This window comes from Eubalaena glacialis, chromosome 17 (genome assembly GCF_028564815.1).
Source record: "Eubalaena glacialis isolate mEubGla1 chromosome 17, mEubGla1.1.hap2.+ XY, whole genome shotgun sequence".
NCBI lineage: Eukaryota > Metazoa > Chordata > Mammalia > Artiodactyla > Balaenidae > Eubalaena > Eubalaena glacialis.
This window is the reverse complement of record NC_083732.1, coordinates 86,170,637-86,183,352: the sequence shown is the minus strand read 5'-3', so window position 1 is coordinate 86,183,352 and position 12,716 is coordinate 86,170,637. Positions and strand designations below refer to the sequence as shown.

At 40.0% G+C, this 12,716-nt stretch overlaps 1 protein-coding gene across 4 annotated transcripts in view; it reads left to right on the top strand.

Moving 5' to 3' along the window:
* TRAPPC9 (trafficking protein particle complex subunit 9) overlaps positions 1-12,716 on the top strand; it is a 535,221-nt gene that overhangs the window by 97,220 nt on the left and 425,285 nt on the right. The gene's annotated exons all lie outside the window — the stretch shown is intronic.

The window sequence follows — 12,716 nt, the reverse complement described above, 5'->3', positions numbered from 1 at the left end:
GTACTTGTCAGAGTCTTTTCCATGAATTTCCTGAAGATGAAACTCTTTTATAGGAATATATTTACAAAAGCATCAGAGTACACCCAGAACTGTCTGTAAATGACAAAAGACTTAAAAATGACCACGGTTAAAGATTTGATGAAAGTTCATAATAATGCAGTTGACAAGAAAATTAGTTATTTCTGAGATATACATTTTAAAGTAATAACTAGGATTATGACTTATAACATTATACCAGAACATATAAGATTTTTAGAAATTTCATGTAATGTCTGAAACATTTACATTAACATATTTCCATACAAATAACCCAATGAAAGTTTAGTATTAGTTGTTTTGTTTGTTTGTTTATACTGCAGGTTCTTATTAGTCATCAGTTTTATACACATCAGTGTATACATGTCAATCCCAATCGCCCAATTCAGCACACCACTATCCCCACCCCACCGCAGTTTTCCCCCCTTGGTGTCCATATGTCTGTTCTCTACATCTGTGTCTCAACTTCTGCCCTGCAAACCGGCTCATCTGTACCATTTTTCTAGGTTCCACATACATGCGTTAATATACAATATTTGTTTTTCTCTTTCTGACTTACTTCACTCTGTATGACAGTCTCTAGATTCATCCACGTCTCAACAAATGACTCAATTTCGTTCCTTTTTATGGCTGAGTAATATTCCATTGTATATATGTACCACAACTTCTTTATCCATTCGTCTGTTGATGGGCATTTAGGTTGCTTCCATGACCTGGCTATTGTAAATAGTGCTGCAATGAACATTCGGGTGCATGTGTCTTTTTGAATTACAGTTTTCTCTGGGTATATGCCCAGTAGTGGGATTGCTGGGTCATATGGTAATTCTATTTTTAGTTTTTTAAGGAACCTCCATACTGTTCTCCATAGTGGCTGTATCAATTTACATTCCCACCAACAGTGCAAGAGGGTTCCCTTTTCTCCACACCCTCTCCAGCATTTGTTGTTTGTAGATTTTCTGATGATGCCCATTCTAATTGGTGTGAGGTGATACCTCATTGTAGTTTTGATTTGCATTTCTCTAATAATTAGTGATGTTGAGCATCTTTTCATGTGCTTCTTGGCCGTCTGTATGTATCCTTTGGAGAAATGTCTATTTAGGTCTTCTGCCCATTTTTGGATTGGGGTGTTTGTTTCTTTAATATTGAGCTGAATGAGCTGTTTATATATTTTGGAGATTAATCCTTTGTCCGTTGATTCGTTTGCAAATATTTTCTCCCATTCTGAGGGTTGTCTTTTCGTCTTGTTTATGGTTTCCTTTGCTGTGCAAAAGCTTTGAAGTTTCATTAGGTCCCATTTGTTTATTTTTGTTTTTATTTCCATTACTCTAGGAGGTGGATCAAAAAAGATCTTGCTGTGATTTATGTCAAAGAGTGTTCTTCCTATATTTTCCTCTAAGAGTTTTATAGTGTCCAGTCTTACACTTAGGTCTGTAATCCATTTTGAGTTTATTTTTGTGTATGGTGTTAGGGAGTATTCTAATTTCATTCTTTTACATGTAGCTGTCCAGTTTTCCCAGCACCACTTATTGAAGAGACTGTCTTTTCTCCATCGTATATCTTTGCCTCCTTTGTCATAGATTAGTTGACCATAGGTGCGTGGGTTTATCTCTGGGCTTTCTATCTTGTTCCATTGATCTATGTTTCTGTTTTTGTGCCAGTACCATATTGTCTTGATTACTGTAGCTTTGTAGTATAGTCTGAAGTCAGGGAGTCTGATTCCTCCAGCTCCGTTTTTTTCCCTCAAGACTGCTTTGGCTATTCGGGGTCTTTTGTGCCTCCATACAAATTTTAAGATGATTTTTTCTAGCTCCGTAAAAAATGCCATTGGTAATTTGATAGGGATTGCATTGAATCTGTAGATTGCTTTGGGTAGTATAGTCATTTTCACAATGTTGATTCTTCCAATCCAAGAACATGGTATATCTCTCCGTCTGTTGGTATCATCTTTAATTTCTTTCATCAGTGTCTTATAGTTTTCTGCATACAGGTCTTTTGTCTCCCTAGGTAGGTTTATTCCTAGGTATTTTATTCTTTTTGTTGCAATGGTAAATGGGAGTGTTTCCATAATTTCTCTTTCAGAGTTTTCATCATTAGTGTATAGGAATGCAAGAGATTTCTGTGCATTAATTTTGTATCCTGCAACTTTACCATATTCATTAATTAGCTCTAGCAGTTTTCTGGTGGCAGTTTTAGGATTCTCTATGTATAGTATCATGTCATCTGCAAACAGTGACAGTTTTACTTCTTCTTTTCCAATTTGTATTCCTTTTATTTCTTTTTCTTCTCTGATTGCCGTGGCTAGGACTTCCAGAACTATGTTGAATAATAGTGGTGAGAGTGGACATCCTTGTCTCGTTCCTGATCTTAGAGGAAATGCTTTCAGTTTTTCACCATTGAGAATGATGTTTGCTGTGGGTTTGTCATATATGGCCTTTATTATGTTGAGGTAGGTTCCCTCTATGCCTACTTTCTGGAGAGTTTTTATCATAAATGGGTGTTGAATTTTGTCAAAAGCTTTTTCTGCATCTATTGAGATGATCATATGGTTTTTATTCTTCAATTTGTTAATATGGTGTATCACATTGATTGATTTGCGTATATTGAAGAATCCTTGCATCCCTGGGATAAATCCCACTTGATCGTGGTGTATGATCCTTTTAATGTGTTGTAGGATTCTGTTTGCTAGTATTTTGTTGAGGATTTTTGCATCTATGTTCATCAGTGATATTGGCCTGTAGTTTTCTTTCTTTGTGACATCTTTGTCTGGTTTTGGTATCAGGGTGATGGTGGCCTCGTAGAATGAGTTTGGGAGTGTTCCTTCCTCTGCAATTTTTTGGAAGAGTTTGAGAAGGATAGGTGTTAGCTCTTCTCTAAATGTTTGATAGAATTCACCTGTGAAGCCATCTGGTCCTGGACTTTTGTTTGTTGGAAGATTTTTAATCACAGTTTCAATTTCATTACTTGTGATTGGTCTGTTCATATTTTCTGCTTCTTCCTGGTTCAGTCTTGGAAGGTTATACCTTTCTAAGAATTTGTCCATTTCTTCCAGGTTGTCCATTTTATTGGCATAAAGTTGCTTGTAGTAGTCTCTTAGGATGCTTTGTATTTCTGCGGTGTCTGTTGTAACTTCTCCTTTTTCATTTCTGATTTTATTGATTTGAGTCCTCTCCCTCTTTTTCTTGATGAGTCTGGCTAATGGCTTATCAATTTTGTTTATCTTCTCAAAGAACCAGCTTTTAGTTTTATTGATCTTTGCTATTGTTTTCTTTGTTTCTATTTCATTTATTTCCGCTCTGATCTTTATGATTTCTTTCCTTCTGCTAACTTTGGGTTTTGTTTGTTCTTCTTTCTCTAGTTTCTTTAGGTGTAAGGTTAGATTGTTTACTTGAGATTTTTCTTGTTTCTTTAGGTAGGCTTGTATAGCTATAAACTTCCCTCTTAGAACTGCTTTTGCAGCATCCCATAGGTTTTGGGTCATCGTGTTTTCATTGTCATTTGTGTCTAGGTATTTTTTGATTTCCTCTTTGATTTCTTCAGTAATCTCTTGGTTATTTAGTAACGTATTGTTTAGCCTCCATGTGTTTGTGTTTTTTACGCTTTTTCCCCTGTAATTCATTTCTAATCTCATAGCGTTGTGGTCAGAAAAGATGCTTGATATGATTTCAATTTTCTTAAATTTACTGAGGCTTGATTTGTGACCCAAGATGTGATCTATCCTGGAGAATGTTCCGTGCGCACTTGAGAAGAACGTGTAATCTGCTGTTTTTGGATGGAATGTCCTATAAATATCAATTAGATCTATCTGGTCTATTGTGTCATTTAAAGCTTCTGTTTCCTTATTTATTTTCATTTTGGATGATCTGTCCATTGGTGTAAGTGAGGTGTTAAAGTCCCCCACTATTATTGTGTTACTATCAATTTCCTCTTTTATAGCTGTTAGCAATTGCCTTATGTAATGAGGTGCTCCTATGTTGGGTGCATATATATTTATAATTGTTATATCTTCTTCTTGGATTGATCCCTTGATCATTATGTAGTGTCCTTCCTTGTCTCTTGTAACATTCATTACTTTAAAGTCTATTTTATCTGATATGAGTATAGCTACTCCAGCTTTCTTTTGATTTCCATTTGCATGGAATATCTTTTTCCATCCCCTCACTTTCAGTCTGTATGTGTCCCTAGGTCTAAGGTGGGTCTCTTGTAGACAGCATATATATGGGTCTTGTTTTTGTATCCATTCAGCAAGCCTGTGTCTTTTGGCTGGAGCATTTAATCCATTCACGTTTAAGGTAATTATCGATATGTATGTTCCTATGACCATTTTCTTAATTGTTTTGGGTTTGTTTTTGTAGGTCCTTTTCTTCTCTTGTGTTTCCCACTTAGAGAAGTTCCTTTAACATTTGTTGTAGAGATGGTTTGGTGGTGCTGAATTCTCTTAGCTTTTGCTTGTCTGTAAAGCTTTTGATTTCTCCATCAAATCTAAATGAGATCCTTGCCGGGTAGAGTAATCTTGGTTGTAGGTTCTTCCCTTTCATCACTTGAAGTATATCATGCCACTCCCTTCTGGCTTGTAGAGTTTCTGCTGAGAAATCAGCTGTTAACCTTATGGGAGTTCCCTTGTATGTTATTTGTCGTTTTTCCCTTGCTGCTTTCAATAATTTTTCTTTGTCTTTAATTTTTGCCACTTTGATTACTATGTGTCTCGGCGTGCTTCTCCTTGGGTTTATCCTGTATGGGACTCTCTGCGCTTCCTGGACTTGGGTGGCTATTTCCTTTCCCATGTTAGGGAAGTTTTCGACTATAATCTCTTCAAATATTTTCTCTGGTCCTTTCTGTCTCTCTTCTCCTTCTGGGACCCCTATAATGCGAATGTTGTTGCGTTTAATGTTGTCCCAGAGGTCTCTTAGGCTGTCTTCATTTCTTTTCATTCTTTTTTCTTTAGTCTGTTCCGCAGCAGTGAATTCCACCATTCTGTCTTCCAGGTCACTTATCCGTTCTTCTGCCTCAGTTATTCTACTATTGATTCCTTCTAGTGTAGTTTTCATTTCAGTTATTGTATTGGTCATCTCTGTTTGTTTGTTCTTTAATTCTTCTAGGTCTTTGTTAATCATTTCTTGCATCTTCTCAATCTTTGCCTCCATTCTTATTCCAAGGTCCTGGATCATCTTCACTATCATTATTCTGAATTCTTTTTCTGGAAGGTTGCCTATCTCCACTTCATTTAGTTGTTTTTCTGGGGTTTTTTCTTGTTCCTTCATCTGGTATATAGCCCTCTGCCTTTTCATCTTGTCTATCTTTCTGTAAATGTGGTTTCTGTTCCACAGGCTGCAGGACTGTAGTTTTTCTTGCTTCTGCTGTCTGCCCTCTGGTGGTTGAGGCTATCTAAGAGGCTTGATGGGAGGCTCTGGAGGTGGGTAGAGCTGACTGTTGCTGTGGCGGTCAGAGCTCTGTAAAACTTTAATCCACTTGACTGTTGCTGGGTGGGGCTGGGTTCCCTCCCTATTAGTTGTTTTGCCTGAGGCAACCCAACACTGGAGCCTACCCGGGCTCTTTGGTGGGGCTATTGGCAGACTCTGGGAGGGCTCATGCCAAGGAGTACTTCCCAGAACCTCCGCTGCCAGTGTCCTTGTCCCCACGGTGAAACAGAGCCAGCCCCCGCCTCTGCAGGAGACCCCCCAACACCAGCAGTTATGTCTGGTTCAGTCTCCCCCAGGGTCACTGCTCCTTCCCCTGGGTCCCGATGCACACACTATTTTGTGTACGCCCTCCAAGAGTGGGTTCTCTGTTTCCCCCAGTCCTGTCGAAGTCCTTCAATCAATTCCCACTAGGCTTCAAAGTCTGATTCTCTATGAATTCCTCCTCCCGTTGCCGGACCCCCAGGTTGGGAAGCCTGACGTGGGGCTCAGAACTTTCACTCCAGTGGGTGGACTTCTGTGGTATAAGTGCTCGCCAGTCTGTGAGTCACCCACCCAGCAGTTATGGGATTTGATTTTACTCTGATTGCGCCCCTCCTACCGTCTCACTGTGGCTTCTCCTCTGTCCTTGGACGTGGGGTATCCTCCTTGGTGAAGTCCAGTGTCTTCCTGTCGATGATTGTCCAGCAGCCAGTTGTGATTCTGGTGCTCTCGCAAGAGGGAATGACCATTCTATTTTTAAGTGTACAATTCATTGGCATCGAATATATTCATAATGTTGTGCAGTCATCACCACTGTCCATTTCTGGAACTTTTTAATCATCTCAAACAGTAGCTCTGTACCCACTAAACAATAACTCGCATCCCTGCTACCAGCCCCTAGTAACGTCTACTCTACTTTCTGTCTGTATGGATTTGACTGTTCTAGGTACCTTGTATAAGTAGAATCTATATAGTATTTTTTCTTTTTGTGACTAGCTTATTTCCCTTAGCATAATCTCCTTAAGGTTCATCTATGTTGGAGCGCAGATCAGAATGTTCCTCCTTTGTAAGGCTGAGTAATATTCCATTTTGTGGATATACCAAATTTTGTTTATTCATCCATTGACGGACACTTGGGCTGCTTCTACCTCTTGGCAGTTTTGAATAATGCTGCTATGGACATGGCATACAAGTATCTGTTTGAATCCCTGCTTTCAGTTCTTTTGGGTAGATCCCCAGAAGTGGAATTGCTGGATCCCATGGTAACTCAGTGCTTAACTTTTTGAGCAGCTGCCACACTGTTTTCCGCAGCGACTGCTCCATTTTACAGTAGTGCACGAGGGTCCTACAGTTGTCTTCTGCGTCACTCCATCATGTTTCTTTTTATGACCAAAAGAGAAAGTAAGTAATGCACAAAGTCATCATTAAGGATGTTTTCTGACTGAATGGAGAGAAGTTGCTGAGACGTTAGCATGTTGGGAACCGTTTGCCATGGGTGTCAGAGCATGGGGTTGGGGGACAGGCAAAGTGATCACCTGATCATAGTGGTTGAGGTGCTTCGTGATCATTGCTGCTGAGGAGGCATACGGGCCACCTGTATGTTATGTGCCCTGCCTCTGAACCAGCAAACCCAATATGACAGAGCCGAGCACCACGTGGAGGCACTGGGAAGTAATGACTGCAGTGGTCTTGAGGGCCTTCCTACATTAATCCCCACCTATTAGAAACTACCCTGATTTCTGTTTTCTATTTGTGAATCAGTGCTTCCCTCCTAGTGGCCATTGTACTGTAGAGGAATCTGAATCCAGGCCTAACCTAATCAGGGGAGTATCATTCTCCGGGCATGTTACAGTTTGGCTGGTGAAACAGGAGGACAGGCTTGCTTGGTGCTTCTGAGAGACGCTTTCTTGCCTTTTTTTTTTTTTATAAATTTATTTATTTATTTGTTTTAGCTGTGTTGGGTCTTCGTTTCTGTGCGAGGGCTTTCTCCAGTTGTGGCAAGCGGGGGCCACTCTTCATCGCGGTGCGCGGGCCTCTCACTGTCGCGGCCTTTCCCGTTGCGGAGCACAGGCTTCAGACGCGCAGGCTCGGTAGTTGTGGCTCACGGGCCCAGTTGCTCCGCGGCATGTGGGATCCTCCCAGACCAGGGCTCAAACCCGTGTCCCCTGCATTGGCAGGCAGACTCTCAACCACTGCGCCACCAGGGAAGCCCTTTCTTGCCTTTTTGAAAAAGCTTCCCAAAGCTCCCCGGGCCTCTCTCTCACACACGCCGTGGACATGCATGAGCAAGCATGTCCTTCCTGGGAGTTGTCGGCAGCCGTCTGCGTCCATGAGGAAGAGCTGACACCACTGCAAGTAGGGCGGAGAAAGGGAAAGAAACTGGGTCCTTGATGATGTCCCTGAGCTTCTGAATCAGGCTGACCCTGAAGCCTGACCTTGCGCTGGACTTACAGTTCATTGAACAAAGAAATCCCCTTATTGTTTAAGCCAATTTCAGTTACATTTCTATTACTTGCAATGTAAAAATGTGAAAATTACAGACCTTAATCTTGGTAATGTCAATTAATATGTAAAATGGATAAATGACTTGGATCTTTAAAATAGCACATTGGTGTAAATTCTATCTATGAGACCCTTTTTTTTTTTTATTTTAGTTATTAATTTTTGTCCGTGTTGGGTCTTTGTTGCTGCGCGTGGGCTTCCTCTAAATGCGGCGAGCGGGGGCTACTCTTCGTTGTGGTGTGTGTGCTTCTCATTGCAGTGGCTTCTCTTGTTGCAGAGCACGGGCTCTAGGCATGCGGGCTTCAGTAGTTGTGGCACGTGGGCTCAGTAGTTGTGGCTCGTGGGCTCTAGAGCGCAGGCTCAGTAGTTGTGGTGCACGGGCTTAGTTGCTCCGCGGCATGTGGGATCTTCCCGGACCAGGGCTCGAACCTGTGTCCCCTGCATTGGCAGGCGGATTCTTAACCACTGAATGGTGGGAAGCCCCAGTGAGACCCTATTTTTGAAGTAGGAAGGTCTGGGAAGAATTAGTGAACCTCATATCACAAGAGCAAAGGGTTTAAAAAATGTTTCCTGGGTTATGATTTTCTATACACTGATTTAAATTTACCATAACAATTATTCTTTCAGACTAACCCAGTGAATTTAATTTCAGGTTAAAGGTGTTGACATTATTTTAGACTTTTAAAAGCAATTGTATTAACTTACAAAATAATTGTGTTTGGTATTATGAATTAAAAATGTAACAAGGAGATAAGACTCAAGATGGAGACTCACAGCCATGTTACTCTCCTATCCGGTTAAAGAGTTTTGAGTTTCCACAGAATACAAAGGATTATAGCGATTTTCTGATCAATTTATTTCTTTGCTCCAGGCTTAATTTGGGTTCATTTTGTTTCCTGGGTAACTTTTAAAGCCCATCTACCACGTTACAGAACATTTGAAAGTATGCTGTGGATTGGACCTGAAAACAGCAGTTCTTTGAAGAAAAAAATGTACACCTTGTAGGTGTTCCTACCTAACTTCTCATTAAAAAGATGAGAAGATGTAAATATGGTCGTGTTTTACTGACCTTTCTGCTGTGTCTTAGCTGCTTAGATCCATGTATTGGTCTCTTAATTTAAGTCATATCTTTTATTCCTAGAATTCCTGTTTGATTATTTTTTGTAAGTATCAATTCTCTAGTGAAATTCATCATCTTATCTTTTTTTAAAAACCATATTAATTACTTATTTTAAAGTTTGTGTTCGATGACACCAATATCTGGGTCACTTCTGGGCCTGTTTCTATTATCTGTTTTTTTTTTTTTAAATTGGTCCCGTTAATTAGTACACCTAGTCATTTTTAAGTTAAATGTTGGATATTATGTGGAAAACTGCAGGGTTCTTTATGATGTCATCTTCTTTCAAAGAAGCTTTCTCTTCTCTTCTGGCAGGTAGCAGGAGGGTGGATGACTTCAGTCTAATCAGGCAGCAAACTGGCTTGAGGCTCCTTGCAGCAGTTTTTATAAGGTCTGGGCTTACCCCCCTACTCTTATTGTGCAGCCCATTGTGGGTGGTAACCGAGAACCTGGGAAGTTTCCTGGGGTCCCTTCTCCTTGGTGGGTCCCTAACTCTCTCATCTGTCTCTTTAGTTCCATGAGATTGCTGAAAATTTCATGCTGCTTCTGGTATATAATTTGATTTTCTTTTAATTGTTTGTCAGATTTTTGGTATTGGGGCTATGCTTGCTATATAACACAGGTTGGAAAGTATTCTGTTCTCTGTTTCCTGAAAGAGTTTGAAAGACTTTTTTATTTCTTTCCTAAATGTTTGATAGAATTAATGAGTGAAGCCATCTGGGATAGCAGTTTTTGTGGGATAGTTCTTGATTACAGATTCAATTTCTTTAATAAATATGGGGTTATTAAGATAGTTTTTTCTTGTGTCGTTTTTGGTTATTTTTCCCCTAAGGAACTTGTCTTTTTCATCTCAGGTGTCAAATTTGTTGGCATATGGTCATTTATGACATTCTCTTGTTATCCTCTTAGTGAATGTAGGATATGCCCCCTTCTTATTCTCCAAAATGGTGATTTATGTTTTTCTCCTTTTTTCTTGATCAGCCTTGCTAGGGGTATATAAATTCTATTAATCTTTTCAAAGAACCAACTTTTTGGATGATTTTTGAAAATCGTTCTCTGTTTTCTATTTCACTGATTATCTCCTTTCTACTGACTTGGGGTTTAATTTTGTGGTTCGTTTTTTTTCCGTAGCTTTTACATTGGAGACTTAACTTATTTTGGGCCTTTCTTCTTTTCTAATATCAGCATTTAAAGCTATTAATTTCCCTCTAAGTGCTGCTTCAGGCATATCTTACACATTTTGATAAGTTGTATTTTTATTACCATTTAGTTAGAAATATTTTAAAACATTTCCCTTGTGTTCTTTTGGACCTACGTGTATGTTGCTTAATTTTCAAGTATTTGGAACTTTGGTAGATGTGCTGTTGTCACTGATTTCTGTTTTAATGATGTGTGGTTAAAGTACATACTGTGTATGATTTCAGTGTATTTAGATTTGTTGAGAATTGCTTTATGGCCCAGCATATGGACTATCCTGATGAACTGTCTGTGAGCCCTTGAAAAGAATTTGTATTCTGCAGTTGATGGGTATAGTGTTCTATAAATGCCAATTAGGAGAAGTTGTTTGATAATTTGCTCAAATCATCTACATCTTTATTGATTGTCTGCTACTTTTAATTATTTTATTGGAGGGGTGTTAAAGCCTCCAACTGTAGAAAAATTGTGAATCTTTCTATTCCTTTAGTTCCATCAGGTCTTGCTTCATGTATTTTGAAGCTCTATTATGGAGTACATATATATTTAGTATTTTTTTAAATTGAAGTATAGTTGATTTACAATGTTGTGTTAGTTTCTGGTGTACAGCAAAGTGATTCAGTTATACAAATATATTATTTTTCATAGTCTTTTCCATTATGGTTTATTACAAGATATTGAATATAGTTCCCTGTGCTATATAGTAGGACCTTGTTGTTTATTTTATATATAGTAGTTTGTATCTGCTAATCCTAAACTCCTAATTTATCCGCCCCTCCCCTTTCCCCTTTGGTAACCATGTTTGTTTTCTATGTCTGTGAGTCTGTTTGTTTCATAAATATATTCATTTGTATCATATTTTAGATTCCACATATAAGTGATATCATACGATATTTGCCTTTCTCTGACTTCACTTAGTATGATAATCTTTAGGTCCATCCATGTTGCTGTAAATGGCGTTATTTCATTCTTTTTTATGGCTGAGCATTTAGTATTATTATACTTTCTTGATGAATTGACTCTTTTTTCCATTGTGAAGTGTACCTATTTATCCCTTTGCTTACATTGAAATCTCCTTTGTCTGATATTAATATTGCTACAGTAGATTCATTATGTTTATTTCTTGTGTTTGTGTGGTATGTCTTTTTTCCCCATTCTTTTATTTTCCCTGTATCTTCACATTTAAAGAATGTTTCATAAGAGTGTAAAGTCCATGTGGTTAGGTCTTGTTTTTTTTAATCTAAGTCTTATATGGATGAGTTTAAGTCTACCATCTTGATATTTGTTTTCTGTTTGTCTTATCTGTGTTTTCTTCTTTTTCTCCTTTTCTGCCTTTATTTAGGAGAATAAAATATTTTCTGTGTTCTATTTTGTCTTCTCTATTGACTTTAAAGCCACATCCCTATTTTTTTCTTGCTTGCTCTAGAGATTAGAGTGTGCATCTCTGACCACAGTCTACCTTCAAATAATATTATACTACTTCCCTTTTTGTACTTGGTGTATTAAAGAACAGTGGAGAGTGAGGTGAATAATACTGACCCTCAGAAAAAGGCGCTGCCTCTTCTGTCGGCTTCACTGTCGGATCCTTGCCAGTCTAATGTGTAGCTGAGCTGGGGGCAGGCTTTGCTGTGGCTCACTGATAGCTCATGGCGTTTGGAGGGTGAGGTCAGGACTAGACCTTTTACAGGGCGTGGGCTGTGGGTGCAGGGGAGACTGTGGGGGTCCCCCTGTGCTTTACAGCCAGCCGCCAGCTTTCCTACCACAGGCCATCGTTCTCTGCTCTAAGCCAGGTGGCGTGGTTGGTGGGTTTAGGGGGGCTCTCTTTGGTCTCCAGTCCCACCTCTGGCTTTCTGCATTCTGTGTGCTTCCTCTCCACCCTGCCTCAGCTTTCTGTAGGCCACTTTCTTGCACGCAGTGAATGTCCCTGGTGCCTTGGAGGGATTTCTTTCAGCTCCTCTGTCCTGCTCCGGCCTTTGATGGCCTTGGCCTTGGAGGAAGGGGTCCCCCTCATTCTCCTGCCCTGGGCTCAGCAGGCCTCTCTCCTTTTACTTGGAGAAAGTGCATCGCACCTCAGTGCACCTCTCAGCTCTCCTGGCTTGCCCAGATTTCTGCGGGCAGCTGCCTTACATCTGGGGAAGGTTCTGAGCACCTCAGGAGGGGGTCTTCCTCTCAGCCCCCAGCCTGCAGTGTGCTACATCCTCTGCGAAGGCCCAGGGGAAGGATGAGTGTGTAGACTTGCTTGGTGACTGGGCTACTGTGAGTTGGAATCCATTGTCCCCACCATGGGCAGTTGGGAGTAGTTTGTGAAAAGTTCAGCTCTTTTCTCCTTCCCTTCCTCTTTGTCTGACTCCCCATTTCCTCCTACTGCTCTGCCAGGGACGAAAGCAGCTGTGGGTCTTCTCTCCTGGGAAAGGCTTGCCACTTTCCAGAATTTAGTTCATTTACTTTCCCCTTCTGATGGGTTTTTAAAA